This window comes from Pinus tabuliformis, chromosome 5_2 (genome assembly GCF_031772625.1).
Source record: "Pinus tabuliformis cultivar Carrire ecotype Pingquan chromosome 5_2, CPIR1, whole genome shotgun sequence".
NCBI lineage: Eukaryota > Viridiplantae > Streptophyta > Pinopsida > Pinales > Pinaceae > Pinus > Pinus tabuliformis.
Genome location: NC_142306.1, coordinates 234,288,083 through 234,298,127, shown reverse-complemented (window position 1 = coordinate 234,298,127; position 10,045 = coordinate 234,288,083).

Genomic DNA, 10,045 nt, shown 5'->3' with positions numbered 1-10,045 from the left:
TGCTTGATGAAAATGGATTGTTAGAATATGTCAATGTAGACATTTCAAAACCAGGATCAGTTGATGCCCATAACCTAGCCCAATGGAAGAAATATGTAGTTAAGGCAAGGAGAATAATATTGGAGGGAGTGAGAGACCACATTGTCTCAAATATACATGGAAAAGAAACTCATTTCAAAATGTGGAAGGAACTAACTGAGATATTTGAGAATAGAAGTGACCATAGAAAACTGGCCCTCAAAGACAAAAATTGAAACAAAAAAATGCAGAAGAATGATACTATTCTGTAGTATCTCACCATATTTACACAAGTTCAGGATGAGCTTGGAGGGGTTAGTGTGAATGTTGCAGAAGATGACCTGGTGGGTCTAACCCTTTTAGGCCTTCCCAAAAGCTCGCATAGCTATAAGGACTCAATGAATGGGAGGGAGAAGTTACTGAATTGGGAACACTTATGGTCTGATTTGGTACAAGAAGAAATCAGGAGAAATATCAAGGATGGAGGTTCATACAAGGGAGAAAATATTTTTTGTTGTTGCAATGGTTGGAAAGTAAAAGAATGGAAAAGGGAAGAAATCTCAAACCAAACCTGAATCCAACAAAGGGGTCAAGAAGAAAGACTTGTCCAAATTAAAATGCTTCAGTTGTCATGAATTCAGGCAGTATGCTACAAAGTGTGCACACATAAATTCTAGAAAGAAGAAATAAGGAGGACCAACAAGTGAAGCATTTGCTTCACAGTTTGATTTAGACTTCACCCTGATCGCATGCATGTCCAACACTGTGATGGGGAGTGTGTGGTACTTGGAATTAGGTGCCTCATTCCATATGACAGCTTGTAGAGAGTTTTTCAATGACTCGGAGGATAAAAACCTCAAGATGCATATTGAGCTTGAGGGTGAAGAAAGGTAAAATGTTACTGAGATTGGTATAGTAACCTTTAAGAGGGAGTCAAGATCCCCTCTTTGCCTTAAAGATGTCATGTTTGTACCAGGCCTGAAGAAGAATTTCATCTCTATAGCGGTTTTGGAAGAATGTGGCTATGGTGTGATCTTCAGTAAAGAGAAAGCTTTTTTAAGACACATAACTACTGGGCAGGTTAAGAAGATTGAGGTTCAAGTGAAGAAGCTATATAAACTTGATATGGAAGATTACGTTGGATTAAGCAGTAAGGCAGAGGAAGTGCAGAGTTGCGATGTCGGTGAAATCTGGCACAAGAGATTGGGCCATTTGCATTATGGTGCCTTAAAAATTATGCAACAATTTACCACTAGCCTCCCTAAAGGATCATTTGAGTAGAAGAATGTATGCAAGGGTTGTACCTTAGGGAAGTATGTAAAATCCACATTCCACGATCGAGACAACAAGGCAAATGTAATCTTGGAGAGAGTCCACTCTGATGTTTGTGGACCTTTCTTGACAACCTCCACTACCATACATAAGTATTATGTTATTTTTATTTATGATTTCTCAAGAAAGTGTTGGATCTTCTTCATGCAGAGAAGGATGAGACATTCTCAAAATTTGTAGAATTAAGGGAACTAGTTGAGAAAAAGGCTAACAAGAAGTTGAAGGATTTTAGAGTGACAATGGAGGTGAGTATGTTTCAAATGACTTCAAGGAATTTTGTTCCAAATAAGGAATTCAAAGAGAACTGAAAACTCCCCACTACCCACAATAGAATGGTGTAGTTGAGAGAAAGAACCAGAGCATTTTGGAGCTGCGAAAGCTATGCTGCATGACCAAGTCCTACCACTGCATTTGTGGGCAGAGGCATGTAACACAATGGTATACTTGTAGAACCAGAGTCCTCATCAGATTCTTGGTATGATTACACTGGAGGAGGCTTTCTTGTGGAGAAAGCCGAATGTGTCTCATTTATAATTTTTGGAGCCTCTAGTTACTACTATGTCTCAAAAGATTCGAGGAAGAAACTTGAGCCGACAACAAAGTTGGTAGTTTTTGTGGGTTACACTGAAACTCCACACAATTACCAGGTGTACTTACCTTCCCTCAGAATGATAGCTGCGTGAAGGGATGTAAATTTTGATGAGGAGAAAAAATGCGATGTTCTTTTGAGATGGAGCTTCAAATCCCACTAAAAGGGGATATTTTAGCTCCAAAGGAGGAGCCTCAGGAAGTTGTGGAGCACACACACATGGAGGAGTAGAGAGGATGCAGAGTGGAGACATCTACTCATGTAGAACCATCTAGAGAAGGTATCTAGAGAAGGTAGAAAATGAACCAGGGAAGATGAAATACAAGTACAGGGAGGGAGGGAGAATGTGGGAGCTCCTTCAAATTTGTGTAGGTAAAGGAGGTCAATTGAGAGGTGAGCCATCCTCTTTTGAGGAATTAGTTGAGAAACTAGTTTGGGTTGATGCAATGTTGTAAGAATATGAATCCATCATGAAGAAAAACGTTTGGGAAGTGGTCCCAAGACCAAAAGATAAATTAGTTGTGGGTTCGAGAAGGATATTCAAGGTTAAGCATGCAGCAAACAGAAGCATAGAGAAGTATAAGGCCACATTTGTGGCCAAAGTATTATCTCAAGTTGAGGGAGTTAACTATGAGGAAAAAATTTCTCCCATAGAAAGGTATTCATTCATTAGATCAATTCTTGCACTAGTTGCGCAGATTGCAGGGAAGATCCACTAGATGGATGTAGAAATAACATTTCTTAATGGTATTATTAAGGTGGAAGTGTACATAAATAGACCAAAAGGTTTTGAGACATTTATTCGGGGGTCTCATGTGTGCATAATTAGACAAGCATGGTACAGTCTCAAATAGGCACCCCGAGCTTGGTACACTCGGATTGATAGTTATCTCACTGGATTGGGCTTCACCAAAAGTGAAGCAGATGCGAACCTCTATCATATTTTGGTAGAAGGTAAATTTCTTATCATTGTTTTATATGTTAATGATTTAATATTGATAGGTGATGAGAAACCAATCAACTCTTGCAAGGAGGACCTTGCAAGGGAATTTGAGATGAAAGACATGGGTTTCATGTACTACTTCCTCGGGCTGGAAGTATGGCAAGTTATGGGGAATTGTTTGTGTGTCAAGGAAATTATACCACTAAGATACCACAAATATTTCACATGGAGAGTTGTAATCCCATGGAGACACCCCTAACATCCAACTGGATGGAGGAGAATGCCACTTCAGGTGAAGAGGTTGATTCTACCATTTACCGACAGCTAGTGGGTTCACGGATGTATCTTGTGAACACATGACCATATATGTGCTATGAAGTCAACAAATTGAGCCAAGCTATGAGTAGGTTGAACAAATTGTATTGGAAGGAAGAAAAGCATGTTTTACAGTACCTCACAGAGAAAATTTTAGGGGCTAATATTTACAGGTGGGCTTAGCTTCCATGTTTTTTTCCAAAAAAACGATTAGCCAATTTCCATTTTTTCTAAAAATAATTCACCCACATTTTATAGTATAAAATTATTTTACCTTAAAAATTGCCAAAAAATTATATAGAATAATATAAAATCATTAGAAATATAAATATTTTTACAAAAATATTGCCAAACATTTTACAATTTGCATATTAGGGACTAGTAAGATTCGCCAAGGTTTCTAAACTTTAAGATAAACTTCCATCCTTAAAATTTTCCTTGGTAGCTCAAAGGCACTATCCATTATGGATTATGGTATAAACGAACAAAGTGAGTGAAGTTGCATGGATTCACAGATGCAAATTGGGTAGGGAGTCCATCCGACCGAAAGAGTACATCAGGTGGAATTTTAAGTGCTGAGTTTGAGACCATTTCTTGGTACAATAGGAAGTAGAGCTGTGTGGCGCTCAGCTCAGTAGAAGCTTAATACATGGCTACAAGTCAAGCAACATGTAAGGCGATTTGGATGAGAAAGATACTTGTGGGATTGTTTGGTTAGGAGATAGATCCAACTGTGATCTATTGTGATAATCAGTTTCAATAAGATATATGAGAATTCATTATTCCATTATCAATCCAAGCATATAGATATCTAATATCATCATTTACGAGATTGTGTGCAGAGGAGGATAATGTTGCTACAGTACATTCCAACAAAGGAACATGATGCTGACATCTTGACAAAGGATTTGTCAAGATGGAAGTTTGAATTCCATATGTACAGGATAGGGGTGGTTGATAATCCATTTCTTGCTAAGAGGGAGTGTTGATAAGTGTAGCAAGAAAGGATCAATTTGGCTTAGCCTTGGCCAAATTGAGAAAATTCAAAATTTCCACATCAACAGACAACTTGGAGGCAATTAACTAAGGTGACATGGCTCTTGTCACTCAGTCAGCTCAATAAATTCAATTTAGAGGGCTTGGAGTTTAGTTATGCATGCGTGATTCCTAATTTATAGCAATCCAGTTTAGTTATTTCTAGTTGTACTCAGTTAAAATAATTCTAATAGTTAATAGAACAGTTGGAGGTCAGTTGTGAAGTGGGACAATAGTTTAACTTAGATATCATTGAGTTAACTGATCAATCAACCAAAAATAGCACATGCATGCAAGGAATTCTAATTTCTTAGTTGTGGTGGAGATTCCAAGATAGTGTAACATCAATTGTAAACTAGTGTTGAGTGTACACGTGTTGCATGCAATCAATGATCAATACTTGGGGATTGCGCAATCATTTTGGAGGAAATTACTAAAGAATATGGGCCAATTTCCTTAGGATTTGCACAAGGAAATAAGAGCTCAAGTGAAGGCATAAATTGACTAAGCCTGGGTCAGAGCTTTTCATTGAGTAGAGAGAATAGTTATTCATTTGTAGGTTGAGATTAGAGAGAGCAAGCAATTGTAATACATTCTATATTCATCTCATTAATGGAAGCATGATTAAGGGGTTTTTACTAGTTGGTTCCCCTAGACAAATCTATGTAGTTGTGTATGTGATTGATGCATGTTTTCTAATGTTGTCATAAATTTTGAGTTAATTTCCACAGAGAAGTAGAGTAGAACTGTGTCTCTTGATTTAGATTAAATTTCTTGAGCATTTCCAATTTTATCACCATATTTCTACAAAGTTCAATTTTCACTGTAGTTCTGTGTTTTTGTTTGTCTGTTTTTCATTTCATTCCTACATAAATCTAGATCAATGGTATCAGAGTAGTATACTCTTTTTCTGTTTTTCGATGCATGTCCCCAACAAGGTCATGGTACAAAGAGTTAGGACTTGAAATGGCTGAACCATTGCAATACTGACCTTGTTGAACCTAATGACCTCCCATGGAGGAAGAAAAGAAAGACGAGGGAGAAGGAGACCCTTTAAAAATATTTTTCGGAGAATCCCTTGACCAAAAAAGGAATGAGATGATGGATAAATTTTCCCAGATCCTTTGGTGGGTATTAGTGTGCAAAGCATCTTCATTCAATAGCCACCTTGAAGGCACCACCCATATTAAGGTACACGTTAATTTTGACATTCCTATATTTTAAGGCCAAATAGATGCATATGTTATAGATAAATGGTTAAATCTGTTGGAAGGATTTTTTTTGGCTCATGATTTTTCCAATAGGGGAAATATTACTTTTTCCCTCCTCAAAGCCACCCACCACACTAAGGACACATGGGAAACCTATTGTGAGCTGAGGGACAAGGAGGAATCTTCACTGTTTTTAGTCGCACCCACTTGGAATTATTTCTGAGATGTCGTCAAGGAACAATATTACCCTTCCGAGAGCTATGAAGATAGGTAGATAAAATGAACCACACTGCAATAGGTAAGGGAATAAGACGTGCTAGAGTGCACAAATTTTTTTAATACCCTTCACAAAAAGTTGGGTGTCAAGGATTTTGAGTGGAATATGGTACTCAAGTACCGCGATTGTCTACAAAAATACATTTAGGATGAGATGGATTTCCTGGACATCTCCTCACTTGGCACTGGATACTGATATCCTATTAATATTGAGAAAAAAATTAAATAGAAGAAGTGAGACTTTGGATCTGTGAATCTGAAATAGGGAAAATGCACCCGCAAACTGCAAATCAAAGGAGAAATCCAAGGCAGGGTGGCCCAAGACAACCCATCGAATCCTCAAGCAAAGAATAACATCCCGAAGATGAAGAAGGACACAAGATAGTGGTGTGAGTTCCACAAGAGCACCACTCACAACACAAGTGAGTATCGTGCCGAGTAGTCACTCATGACTGAGCTAAAGACTTCAGAGTAAGATGCATGTTCTGTCTCTGAGTCAAAACCTAATAAGGGGAATGACAAGGGGAAGAATATTATCAATGCAGAGCCTAGTGCCATCATTTCCACCACCAAGGTCGAGAAGATTGAACCCAAAGATCTAGAGGAAGGGGAGTGTCTCTTCCACTCACAGATGTGGGTTAAGGGAGCCAAAATAAACTCATATCAATAGAGGTCATTAAGTGATTAGGACTATCAAACATATCACACCTACAATGATACCCCATTAGATGGCTCCACTAAGGATTGGATCTTTGTGTTAGCAAGCATTTTTGCCTACCCTGCATCATCAAATACTTCATAGATGAGGTATTGTGTGATGTTGCACCTCTTAAAGTCTGTGATGTGTTATTATGAAAACCATACTTGTGGAAGCGTCATGCTTTTTATGAGTTAGGCCTCACACTGTTATGATTACTTTTGGAAATAAATGATACATGATACCGAAGGTATCCCTGCCTACCACCATCTCTTTGATCTCTGCTAAGAAATGCAATAAGATCATCTCCTAGACTAGGAAATATGTTTTCTTTCTAATTCGTTCTGAAAATAGGGTGAAGATCGTGGCCACATCCATAGCCCCTGGGAAGGGTTCCTCCACGTAGCAAAGTCAAGTGGATAAGGCCATGGAAGAATACAGAGACATCTTCTCCTCACCCACAAGGGTACTTTTTGCATTGTCAAGTCAAGCATTTGATCAATATGAATTTCATAACACCTCTACCCAATGGGTCGATATTCCATCGCTCTATTTACGAAAATAAAGAAATCAAGTGGCAGATCTAGGAGATGCTACAAAAAGGGCACATATGACCAAGTTCCTCACCTTGTGGTAGCCCGATTATACTTGTACAGAAGAAGGATGGCACTTAAAGACTCTGCATTGATTATCAGGCACTAAACAAAATCATTGTCAGGAATAGGTATCCAATCCCATGGATTTATGACCTTCCTAACTAGCTCAAGGGGGCCAAGTACTTCAACAAGATTGATTTAAAGTCTGACTATCACCAAGTTCTAATAGAACCCACAAATGTATGGAAGACCACCTTCAAATCCAAGGAGGGAATTTTTGAGTGGTTGGTCATGCCTTTCGAGTAGAAAAATTCTCCTGAAAATTATATGAGGGAAATGGATGACATCTTGTAATCCTTTACCAACTTGTTCATAGTTGTATATCTATATTACATCCTCATATTCAACAAGAGTTGGGAAGTAGACTTGCAACACATTCGATAAGTCCTTCAAACCTTGCGACAACACAAAGTTTGAGCCAACTTAGAGAAATACACCTTTAGCATGAGGTAGGTCTAACATTTGGGTTACAAAATTAAAGAGAAAGGTGTGCATGTGGATCTGGCTAAGATCTAAGTCATTTGAGATTGGCTAAATCCGATCACTCTAATAGTGCTTCGCAACCTTTTGGGCCTTGCCAATTTTTATTAGAGTTTCATGTTGGGATTTTCTCATATCACTTGGTCTTTGAGTCAAGTTACCAAGGCTAGAGCGAAAGAAAATTTTTCCTTGTACGAGTCCCAATAGAAGGCATTCGTTGATTTGAAGCACTTCCTTTTCTCTACACCAGTACTCACATTTCTAGACCTATAACAACCATTTGAAATTGACACAAACACCTCCAACTATGCTATTGGTGCAGTTCTCACCCAGCAAGGGCATCTGATGGCTTGTCATAGTGAGACACTTTTTGATACAATTAAGAAATACCCCACCTATGATAAAAATATGTATTCCATTGTGAAATCTTGCTGACAATGTTAACATTACATTTTGGAGAAGGAGATGATCATCCATACAGATCATCAACCCCTTCAGTTTATACATACATAAGGGAAGTTGCAAAACAATCACTATTAGAAGTGGTCCACATACTTGAAACGATTCCATTTGAGAATTAAATAGAAAAATGCAAGCACCAATCATGTTGTAGATTGCCTTAGTCGGCCCTCGGTTGTAGCACTGACCACTGTTCTCAACTCTTATGTCCACAAGAACTCTAAACGACCACAACTATACAAAAATGATCCATATTTTTCCACCACATACCATACGCTGGTGGATGGAAAGCAAGTACCAGAATTCCACCTCGAGAACACATTATTATGCTACTTGGGCCACCTTTGTGTTCCTTCAAGAAAGTGTGCCAAGTTGATTTTGGAGGCACACTATAGTTGAGTTGCATGTTACTTTGGTATGGAGAAAAATGTGGCATTAATATAGAAGTATTTTTATTGGCCAAAACTTTGATAGGTTGCTGGAAAATATATCAGACCATGCACTGCTTATGTCATCGCCAAGCCAACCATAAAGAGGCATGGCTTGTACACTCCTCTTCTTATTCCCAACCAACCCTAGGAATCCATCTTCATGGACTATCTATCTGGCCTCCCTTCCACCAATCATGATAATGAATGTGTATTTGTGGTTATGGATAGATTTTGTAAGATGGCTATATTGGCAGCTTGCAAGAGGAGTATCACAACAAAGGACACTGCAAACTCTTCTTCAAACGAGTGTGGGTACATTTTGGGATCCTGCAAACCATTATATAAGATCAGGATAGTAGGTTACTGAGAACATTCTAGTCAATCCTATAGTCATTACGGACACCAAGATCAACAAGTCGACTACATTCCATCCCCAGGCCGATGGCTAGATAGAGGTTGTCAGCAGGATGATAGTGCACATACTACGCAAGTAAAACTTCAAGCATCCATGAACCTAGGATGAGATACTTCCATATGTGCATAAAAACTATAATAGATCTCTCCACAGTTTGATTGGTTGCAATCCTTTTCAAGTGGGTATGGGATTTCAACCATAGTGTCCAATTGATGTTGCCATGCCTCATGCGACTAAACAAGAAGATTATACTTATGTATAGTCTGAGCCTAATAAAGTAATCAAGTTTATTGAATGCATCCATCACATCTACCAACATGTTCATGACATCTTGGATAAAGCCAATTCCAAGTACAAACAACAACATGATCAACATTAGGTGCCACATAAGTTTCAGGTGGGCAAAAAGTTTTGTTGCATGTGTAGAAATAATTCCCTAACAACCCATTAGAAAGTTCTACCACTCCGATACATGCCTTACACCATCACCAGGATATCAGAGATAACACTTTAGAGCTCAACATTCCCCCATTCCTTGGCCTGCACCCATTTGTTCAATGTGGACCACCTTCGGCCATACTTTCCACCATTGTTTGACACATTAGATATTGTTGAGCAGCCGAAACCAAAAAATCTCAGCCAATATTGCATGGAATAGGCCACAACTGATTAAATCATGGACACACAGATAAAGAACGCTTGCCAACAGAGGATCCAACTATACCAGGTTATTAAAGTTGGCCAACTTCCGCACTAAGACAAGTGGCTCACTAGGGACCAAATTCAGTGGAAGTATCCCCATCTCATGGAGGCATTCAATGCAAAGGAAACCATTGAATCTAGGTGGGTATTGGTGGCCACCTTCCTATTCCACTTGGACCCCCAACATTGTTTCTTTCATTTTCCTTAATTGTATCACAATTTACTATTTTTGGCAGTTTTTTGGGTCCTAAACTTATGGAGCCATTTTGAGGCCCTAAACGATGTTTTTTTTAAATGCGCTAATCTTGTAACCCATTGGCAAGAGATTTCCCATTTTCTTTTTGTCATTGGACATATCTTTCTAACGAGGTATCGTACATGCCAAATGGAGATCGTATAGCCGAATTACGACCCTAGGAAGTTGGCTATACAACTAATCCCAATGGGGCTTACAAAATTTTGGCACTTCATCTCCTAGGATTAGGA